Source organism: Aulostomus chinensis, chromosome 16, assembly GCF_037954235.1.
Source record: "Aulostomus chinensis isolate RoL2024-O1b breed Wild chromosome 16, RoL_Achi_v1.0, whole genome shotgun sequence".
Lineage (NCBI taxonomy): Eukaryota > Metazoa > Chordata > Actinopteri > Syngnathiformes > Aulostomidae > Aulostomus > Aulostomus chinensis.
Window position 1 is genome coordinate 26038338 of NC_141335.1, and position 8915 is coordinate 26047252.

Here is an 8915-nt window from a genome sequence, read left to right on the forward strand (position 1 = left end):
CATAATGGCCCTGACAATCAACCAGCTGAATGCCCGTCCCTTTTCCCTGCAGGGGTTGGTGCAGAGACGGAGCGCGGGAGCTGGCTGATGCCTCATGAGCTGACAGAGGAAGCAGCCTGAACAGACGGGAGATAAGAATCCTAAAGATGGTAGTGGGGAACCAGTGTTAAGAGCAATCCTCCTGATTTCCTCTCTGACGTTGATAGATTGATGACACGGAGCTTGAAGCCGTCCCCCCGATTTCTCTCTTCAGATTGATGGATATAAAAGAAGTTTTCTCTCCCCGTTTCCAATTTTGATATCCTCCTGAAGGGGAACATCTTGGTACGTTCTAGCCAGAGAGCAGCCTGTAAAAGGGGTGTTTGTTTCACACCATCTGTTCCCAGTCTTAGCTGAGGATTGTGAATGATCTCCTCTTTGATTAGAACTTGGAAGCGGCCGTTTGTTAGCTCGTGTGGCTGCCTCAGCCGCTTCGGTGGCGCTTCACCTGTCAGCAACTGATACATCACATTCAGCCTGATGCTCAAACAAGTAGAAACAAGACTTTTCACAGAAGTACGGGAGGCAGCTAATGGCACCAAATGTAATATATTCGATTATATATAATATTATATAAAATGTTTCTTTTCTTGTCACCAGCAGTGAATCCATCAGCGTGAGAACAACCTGTCCTTCGGGCCTTTCACCGTGACACAAATTATTTGCTCCATTAAATCACACCTGTCACGAAACATTTATTAAAAAATAAATCATTCTCGAGATGAAGCGTTGGAGGGGGAGAGAGGAGGAGAGCAGGGAGCTCACCTCTCCCACACAGCCACATTGGTTAATCTCTTTCTTGTGGTTCATAGCTCCAGCGCCCCCCCAGGGGGGCTGGGATTTTTCACCACTGACATGCATTTTTCATCTTCGCAGGTTCTCCAGCGGCGCTCGCTGTAGAGTTTCAGTTTTCCCTTTCGCCATAATTGTCTGTGGTTTGATGTCTTCACTGAGGGAGGCTGCACACGTGTAGATTTTAGCCTGAAGCAGCAGCACAAAGAGCCTCCGTGGCTCTGGCGTGACCTCGCAGTGGCAACGCCTGCAGGGCCTTCAGAGGTTTTCACAGACTTTCCAGAACTGTTTGACGTCGCCACACACTTACAGTCTTAAACAAATGATTTAATACAGCTCACAGTCTTTTTTCCACCTTTTCCTCCTCTTTTTCATCTTCAGAACCTGAGAAACATGGGAGAGAATGTGTGCACGCGGTTTGCTGCCTTCTGCTCACGGTGAGAACGACGTCGGCTCCTGTCACTGGAGACGAAGCGCTAATGCAGCGCCACTGGCTGCCACACTGATGGCAGGAGGTCAACTTAGGCTTGTAATTGACTTGAACAGTTTACTGCTGCAGCCCTTCAGGCCATTAAGCCCCAGCAACAACGCAGCAGTGGGGAAATAATTCAGTAATATCTGGGCTGTGACTGGAGCGCCGCCGATGCCTCCATCCCAGTCATAATTACTGGCTCGGTAGCAGCCAGCAGTGTCCTGCTGTTTCAGTTCTTGACGTAATGACAGTTGAAAATGTCATAATTGATCCACAGTTATGATCCAATAATTGATTTTTTAGCTTTATGTCATCAGCTATTGCTACTTTTTATTATTTACTATCATTATTGGCCACTTTAAAAATATATACAAATGAAGAAAGGCATTATTTTATTGTAACTTACTGTGTTATTGGTACATTTTTACATTGTTGACAGCTACAGTTCTACTCGTGCCAAGAGTCTTATAACCAGCCGATAAACTCATAACTTAGAATGTAAAAGTTAATCATTAAGCTGAAGGAGGTTGCTGCCGTAATTAAGAAGCTTTTTGTTACCAGATGACTTCCAGTGGTCCCAGTATTGATCATGATTCCATTCGTCAGTGAGCGTGAGCATCAATCTGAGCGTGGGTCTGGTTTCATCTTGTATTTTGCTGTTGGGGCTCTGACACCTGAGGTTCTGGACCATGGCTGTCTTGTACTGGAACCTGGAGGAAACGACCACTTCCAGGTGTTCTCCTGAGAGGAGTTCCTTATGGAACGTGAGGACTTGTCATCTGCTCTTCATTAAAGCACCCGGGGAGGACAAAGAGACTCACGTGACCTTGACCGATAATCAAGCAGCGCATCAATCGATCAGCTCCTGTTTTTGTATGGACTGGAGGGACCGCCTCGCCCTCTGAGCAATAGTCACTGCAGGTACTTTTGTCAGCCAGATCGAACTCAGCCACCGTCTCTGAAAGGAAATGCAATCTAGGCAAAAGAGAAAGCTTCACCGGGGACGGCGAGTCTTGACAGCTACATCAGCGTGTCTGCTGTCGGAGGCGTTTATCTGACGTGTCATTGCGCTGACCTCATGGGGCAGGTACAGCAGAAAGAAGTGAAAAACACTGAAATGAAAAATCTGTGCTGCCTTCATCTTGCATGTGGTTTTTAAGCTGTTTGGACGTCGGCGGCTGCAACAGCTCACCTGAAATCATAACTTTGCATCATGAAGGGGTGAGAAAGATCAGTGAGAAGGAGGTGGAGAAGGAGGTGGAGAAGGAGGTGGGGACAGCCTGAGAGGATGCACATCCTCTGTGTGAGGATCATTCAGAAACAACACATGAAGCCAGGGAACGAGCAGCATCGCGTCAGTTTGAGGCCTTCAGACTGGAGCTCCTGGCTTCCACTGTGAACCTCCTCCTCCATGAGAGACACTCCTGACCTCCAACACACCTCCCTGCCAGCGCCGGCTTCACCGTCCCCCCCACACTCGTCTATGTGATACCTTAGAAACGTCTCAGCAGGGAGACTTTGGTGGTCAAAGGTCAAGGTTACTGTGACTGGAACGCAATACAAACACAAAGCACTATTTCTAGTTGTAACACATTTTGTAGTACTTCTATTATTATTTATAGTAAATGTCCATAAGCACAGGCGACCCGGTGGAGCAGTGGTCCTCACTGTGGCCCCCCAGCAAAAAGGTTGTGGGTGGAGCCCCGGCTGCAGCACGGGGTCTTTCTGGGTGAGTCTCCATGTTCTCCCTGTTCCTGCTGGGTTCTCTCTGGTACTCCAGCTTCCTCCACAGTCCAAAGACATCAAGAGGGACCAGGTTAATCCAGACTCTAAATTGACCGTAGGCGTGGCTGGGAGAGCCAATGGTTGTCTGTCTCTATGTGTTGGCCCTGCCATGGACAGGTGACCTGTCCAGGGTGAAGGCTGTTGGGATAGGCTCCACCCCCACCACCCTGAACAGGAGAAGAGGGAGAACATGGGGGGATGGAGGGATGATGGATGATGGATGGATGATGGATGGGTGGATGGATGGACCAAAACAAACAAGGAGAGGCGATTCCAGAACATCCTCAGCAGAAGTCGGGCCAATCAGACGAGGTGGGCGTTTATCTTGGTGTATTCTCACAGACGTGAGCTCCAGCCGGGGTACCATCCTGGATACGAGGGTTATGTGTAATATGTTAAATCCTCTTTAGATGTGGTCTCTCACATACATGGATTTGTGTTTCCAGATCATATAATATAAACAGCATTTTGTGGTCTACTGAAGCTCAGTTGCCAAGGAAATATCACATCTATTCATAAATAGCTATTTGTAGTCTGAATATGGAGATGTAGGAGCAGCTTGTGTCTGCATTATGCATGAGATCCAGCCTCTGCTGTTTGTCTGAAGACATTATTCAGGCAGAATTGGTTTAGTTTTCATTGAAATGTTCCATGCAAGTTCACACCTTGAGCCTAAAATCTTAGAAGTCAGCATAATGGATATATTTTTGTTGTTGTGTGTAGGTTGGGATGTTGTAATTTATTTTGGAGATTTGCACAAATAGACGACGCAGTGGAAGGAAGAATTACATCCTGTAACGAGTTCCGTCTGAGTAACCATCGTCAGCATCACAGCAGCGCACGTTTGAGAGCACATTTTCTGAACTTGGTGATTTTATCAGGGGGAAACAGTTTGCCTGATGCATTTGCTGATTAGTTCATCCACACGCAGACAACACAACATGTCAACTCTCATCATCTCTCCAAAAATAGCTCTAATGAGCGGGGGGGGGGGGGGGGTGTACTAAACACGGCGCTCAGATACACTCGTCAGTCTACAGCCGCACGCCGGCGTCCTGGAATGTGCAGCTCAAGCTTCACCTTCTGTCACCTGGCTCAGATCTCAGCCTGCCGTGGCGTCGCTGGGGAAACAACATGCAAATCATCAGAACACGTCAAGGACTCTGACTCGGCACATTTCATCAAAGTGCGATGCCAGTGAGGAGGCTCTTTCTAGACTCGGGTGATTATAAGTTCTCATCTTCCATTCTGGCTCATCCAGCAGCTGTCTAAACAGAGCTGAGTTTGCTCAGGTAGCCGTCCCCGGCTGAGCCAAGCGCTGTGTGCTCAACTCACCACGCACTGCTCTGCAAAATTGAACATTTGTGGGTTCTTGCCTAGACCCTGACCCACTTTGGTGTGTTTGTGCTTCCAATATTCAGATCAAGTGCTCTTGCCGGGCTGTCTGACAGACTGTGTAGTGCGATTTAAACAAACACCATCCATGTTTGGGTGACACAAGTCCTCTGAACATTTCAGCAGACTGAAGAAATCACCTTTGCACTCAAAATCACAAGGAACAGATGATCCAGCGTGCCACGTTTGACTGGTTTTCCTGGAAAGCTGTTCAAGTTGTGGTGCGAAGTGATGGTTTAGATCCATACACTCTCGAGGGCCTAGCATGCATCGAACCTGCTTCGTGAATGAACAGATGGACAAGATCAGACATGAGATGAGATGAGGGTTTCACTCTCAGGTCTTAATCCCATTTACCACACGTAGAGCTGCAGTTGGCGCCGTCCTTTATCACACACACACACACACACACACACACGTGAGCTGTGGTTGGCTGCTGGACTCTCACGGTGGTGAGTGAGGGCTTGTAAAAGAGTAGCAGTGACATTTGGCCAGAACGCCGGCGGTGAGCTGGAGCTTGATGGACTAACATGTTGGCAGCACGAAGTGAAACCTTTATTAGCGGGCGAGGAAGTGACTCCACCGTAGAAGCCACGAGCTGCCACATGACAGCACCCCAGTGAGGATAAAATAAGGCTCAGTCGCATCCAGTTTTTCTAATTACCTCCGCCAAAGAGGCTGAGTTGACAGCAGGATTCACTAAACTAGGATGAGAGTGAAATGGGCCGGATTACCAAGGCGAGGCTTGCAACTTTGATATTTGACCAGAGACCAGGAAAGTGGCCTCCCCTGACCGAGATCACACCTGAAGAGAGAAGGTTGAGGTCGCTGTTGTTTAGAAGAATGAAAGAAAGACCACCTTATTTTCAAATTTTTATTGGGCGACCAAGAATTCAATGTATTTTTGGCTGGCTGGTCTTCAGATCACCTTCAGTAACAATCTGCAACGTACAAACAAGAGAGGAACACGATTATTCTCAAAGTGAAGGACTCAAACACATGCTGACTTCTTAGGAAATCAACTTATTCAGGTTCCTGTTTGGATGTGGTTTGATTTGTATGTGACAGTCAAACATGAAGCAGCAGCCAGGAGCTAGCTAGCATGGTTAGCTTGAAGGAACTGCTAGCATGGACAGTTGGATACTGGAGTTCTTAAGAGTATCCTAATCTATGCTAAGCTAGGAATGCAGAAACCTCACTGACACCATTCAGACATTTGACCTCACGTTCTTCATTCTGATGAAAGTGAGAGAATTGTGATTTTATGGATAGTTGAATACTGGAGTATTTAGAATAGTCAATGCTAAGCTAGGCTAGGCTAGGCTAGGCTAGGCTAAGCATCAGCCCCCGGCTGTCACGTCACACTGACATCAATCTTTTCACTCTTGACAAGAAAGCAAATACAGTATTGTCCAACCAAATATGTACTGGTGTTCATGTGAAGATTGGACGCGTCTAAACTGACTCTAAGAATGTGTGACTAATAGCAGCCATGTCCTCTCGATGGTGGAAGCCTCGGAGCCTCCTCAGGTGCGGTGATCCCCCTCCGTCCCTCCGTCCCACGACCGCCTCGCCACGACTCCTGCGGCTCTAATCTGTCAGCACACACCTGACGTCCAGGGCGACGCTCCGTGCAGGAAGCAGCTCTGAACTGGAGTCAATTAGCACGTCCTTGAGATGGAGATGGAAGGAGAAAGACACCCCCCTCCCCCACTATGACCGACCTCTACAAATGAGCCTTCATTGTCTTGTTAGCAGCAAATGGGTGCCATTATTTGAGAAAATACGGCACTCGGCATGAGAGTTGGCACCAGCATGCGAGGTTTATTTGCTCACACATGCCTCGCCTGAATTAGCGAGTGAGCCTGCTGCATACATGAAGACGTCTCTCGCCCTCTCAGCCAATTTGAACACAACAGATGGCGTCGTTACATCACCGCCGAGCGAACCCGAGATGTGCTGCACACACGCGCGTACATGAGCACGTCTGCAGCTTCTCTCCACGTCCACTCAGAGGTAGGAAAATGAACCTGGGGTTACAACCAGCGCGCGGAACAGGAGAAGAAAGGCCCTCTCCTGCTGAACACAAACAACCGGTGTCAAGCACCCAGATGCCAAACAGAACGGAGACCGTCCTCCACTGCGGTCCCCATGGCAACAGGTAAACAGAGGGAAGCAGCGTCTGTTTGGATCCAGAGGGTGAAGATATGAATGAATGAATGTGGATACTTGTTTTAAAGACAGGGTGAGGACGACATTAAATTAACAACACAAGGTGTTTTCAGTGTCGTCTGTTGATTCACTACTAGAATTGTGTTTCTTAATGGAAGGGAGGATGGCGAACCTGACTGGGGAGGCTGTGGGTGACACGACGTTTCAACTTTAGCTATTAAACTTATGAAAGGGTGAGCAACATTCAAACAAACAAACTAAAAGTATCGAGCTGGACACAGAAACCATTCTGTCAATACCACAATCTGATCCAGGAATAACATGCTGGATGTTTTACAGCTGAAAGTACAGCAGATTCTAAAGGTTGAGACTTCACCACAGCAACTCTAATTCCCATGTGGTCCCTCCTCAGCGCAGTCAGACCGGCGCCATATTTAACAAATAACCTGACATTCACTGTGCAGCTGCACCACAATCCTGCTCTCTCAGAAATATTAACATTTCATCTCCCACATTTAAGGAATTATGTTTTGTCATAACTGGTATTAATATTAACTGATCCCACGTGTGCGAAGCTTCAATTAACACATTGCGGGTGCCTGTGAGGAGCAGCCCCAGCTGAGATGAGCTGGAAGCTCCAAGATTAAGCATTTGCCTTCAGGCGTGATGTCTTTTTCCCAGTTACCCAAATAATAACTGCTTTATGCTGAAGTATTTCATCAAAATTGTTCATCATTATGAATGAAATGACTTCCTTTCATTTGTCATAAATGCTGTGAAGGAGCAGCTTCCCTGGGTGACCGTTGGGACGGTGGCTAGAAGAGCAGGAGATCCCCTGTGGTGAGACAGTTTCTGTTCTCTTGACTCACAACAAGACAGGAGACGAAGGTATAGACGGAGGGGAATCTGAATAAAATGGTGAAAAGCAGCAGCTGATACACACCCTCATCTCCTTACCTGCAGGTCGTTCTAGGCCTTCCTCGTCATTTGCCATCATCTTTCCTCTCCCACTCCAGTTCCATCTCTTCGTGCGGGAGGGAAACAGAAGCAGAAGCATGTTTACCGTGAGTTCTAATGAGCTCTCAATGTTGCTAAAGGTGGAAAACGGTGGTGCCTCACAGATCTTTGAGTGGACTGGAGGCGGAGACACGTGAAGACAGCTGCGTAGTCTTTAAGCACCTTAGACGCCCTTCTTTGTGCAAACAAGACAAATACACAATGACTAATGATCCTTTCTAAGAAATCCTTTCTGTAATCTGGATGTGAGAGGAGTTGTAAAGGTGGCATTCAGTCGAAGAAAGGCGTCGACAGCCATAGCCGGCTTGGGGATTCTGACTTTTGGCTGGTTTCATGCTGGCAAAGAGTTTGTTTTGAAAATGGATCTGAGAGTGTGTTTGGCAAAGGACGCGTGAACGTCTCTGGCATACTGAGAGACTCCAGCAGCACCGATGACGTCCAGTAGGTGCAGCACTCAGACGGAGACTGGTGATTGGGGGCTGGCCAGTCAGGCTGCTGGTCCCCCTTGGATCATGTTCTCGTGGGAAAGAAAACCCACAAACTTTGAGTGGAGGGGTGGAGGAGTGGAGATGTGGAGGGGTGGAGATGTAGAGGGATGGAGGAGTGGAGATGTAGAGGGATGGAGGGGTGGAGGAGTGGAGATTTGGAGGGGTGGAGGAGTGGAGATGTAGAGGGATGGAGGGGTGGAGAAGTGAGGATCTGGGGGAGTGGAGATTTGAAGGGATGGAGGAGTGGAGGGGTGGGGATGTGGAGGATTGGAGATTTGGAGGGGTGTAGGAGTGGGGATGTAAAGGGTTGGAGGAGTGGGGATTTGGAGGAGTGGAGAGGTGGAGATGGGTGGAGGAGTGGTTATGTAGAGGGGTGGAGGAGTGGGGATGTGGAGGAGTGGAGATGTAGAGGGGTGGAGGAATGGGGATGTGGAGGGGTGGAGGAGTGGAGATTTGGAGGAGTGGAGATGTAGAGGGGTGGAGGAGTGGAGATTTGGAGGGGTGGAGATGTAGAGGGGTGGAGGAGTGGAGATTTGGAGGGGTGGAGGAGTGGAGATGTAGAGGGATGGAGGAGTGGAGGGGTGGAGAAGTGAGGATCTGGAGGAGTGGAGATTTGGAGGGATGGAGGAGTGGAGGGGTGGGGATGTGGAGGATTGGAGATTTGGAGGGGTGTAGGAGTGGGGATGTAGAGGGTTGGAGGAGTGGGGATTTGGAGGAATGGAGATTTGGAGGGGTGGAGGAGTGGAGAGGTGGAG

At 48.5% G+C, this 8915-nt stretch overlaps 1 long non-coding RNA gene across 1 annotated transcript; it reads left to right on the forward strand.

Annotated features, from left to right (window-relative positions):
- LOC147248005 (uncharacterized) lies at nucleotides 1-1154 on the forward strand. Its single transcript, XR_015109503.1, has 4 exons — nucleotides 1-324; nucleotides 426-555; nucleotides 640-825; nucleotides 916-1154. It is a non-coding gene; the product is annotated as an uncharacterized LOC147248005 (long non-coding RNA).
- The last annotated feature ends 7761 nt before the right edge of the window (nucleotides 1155-8915 follow it).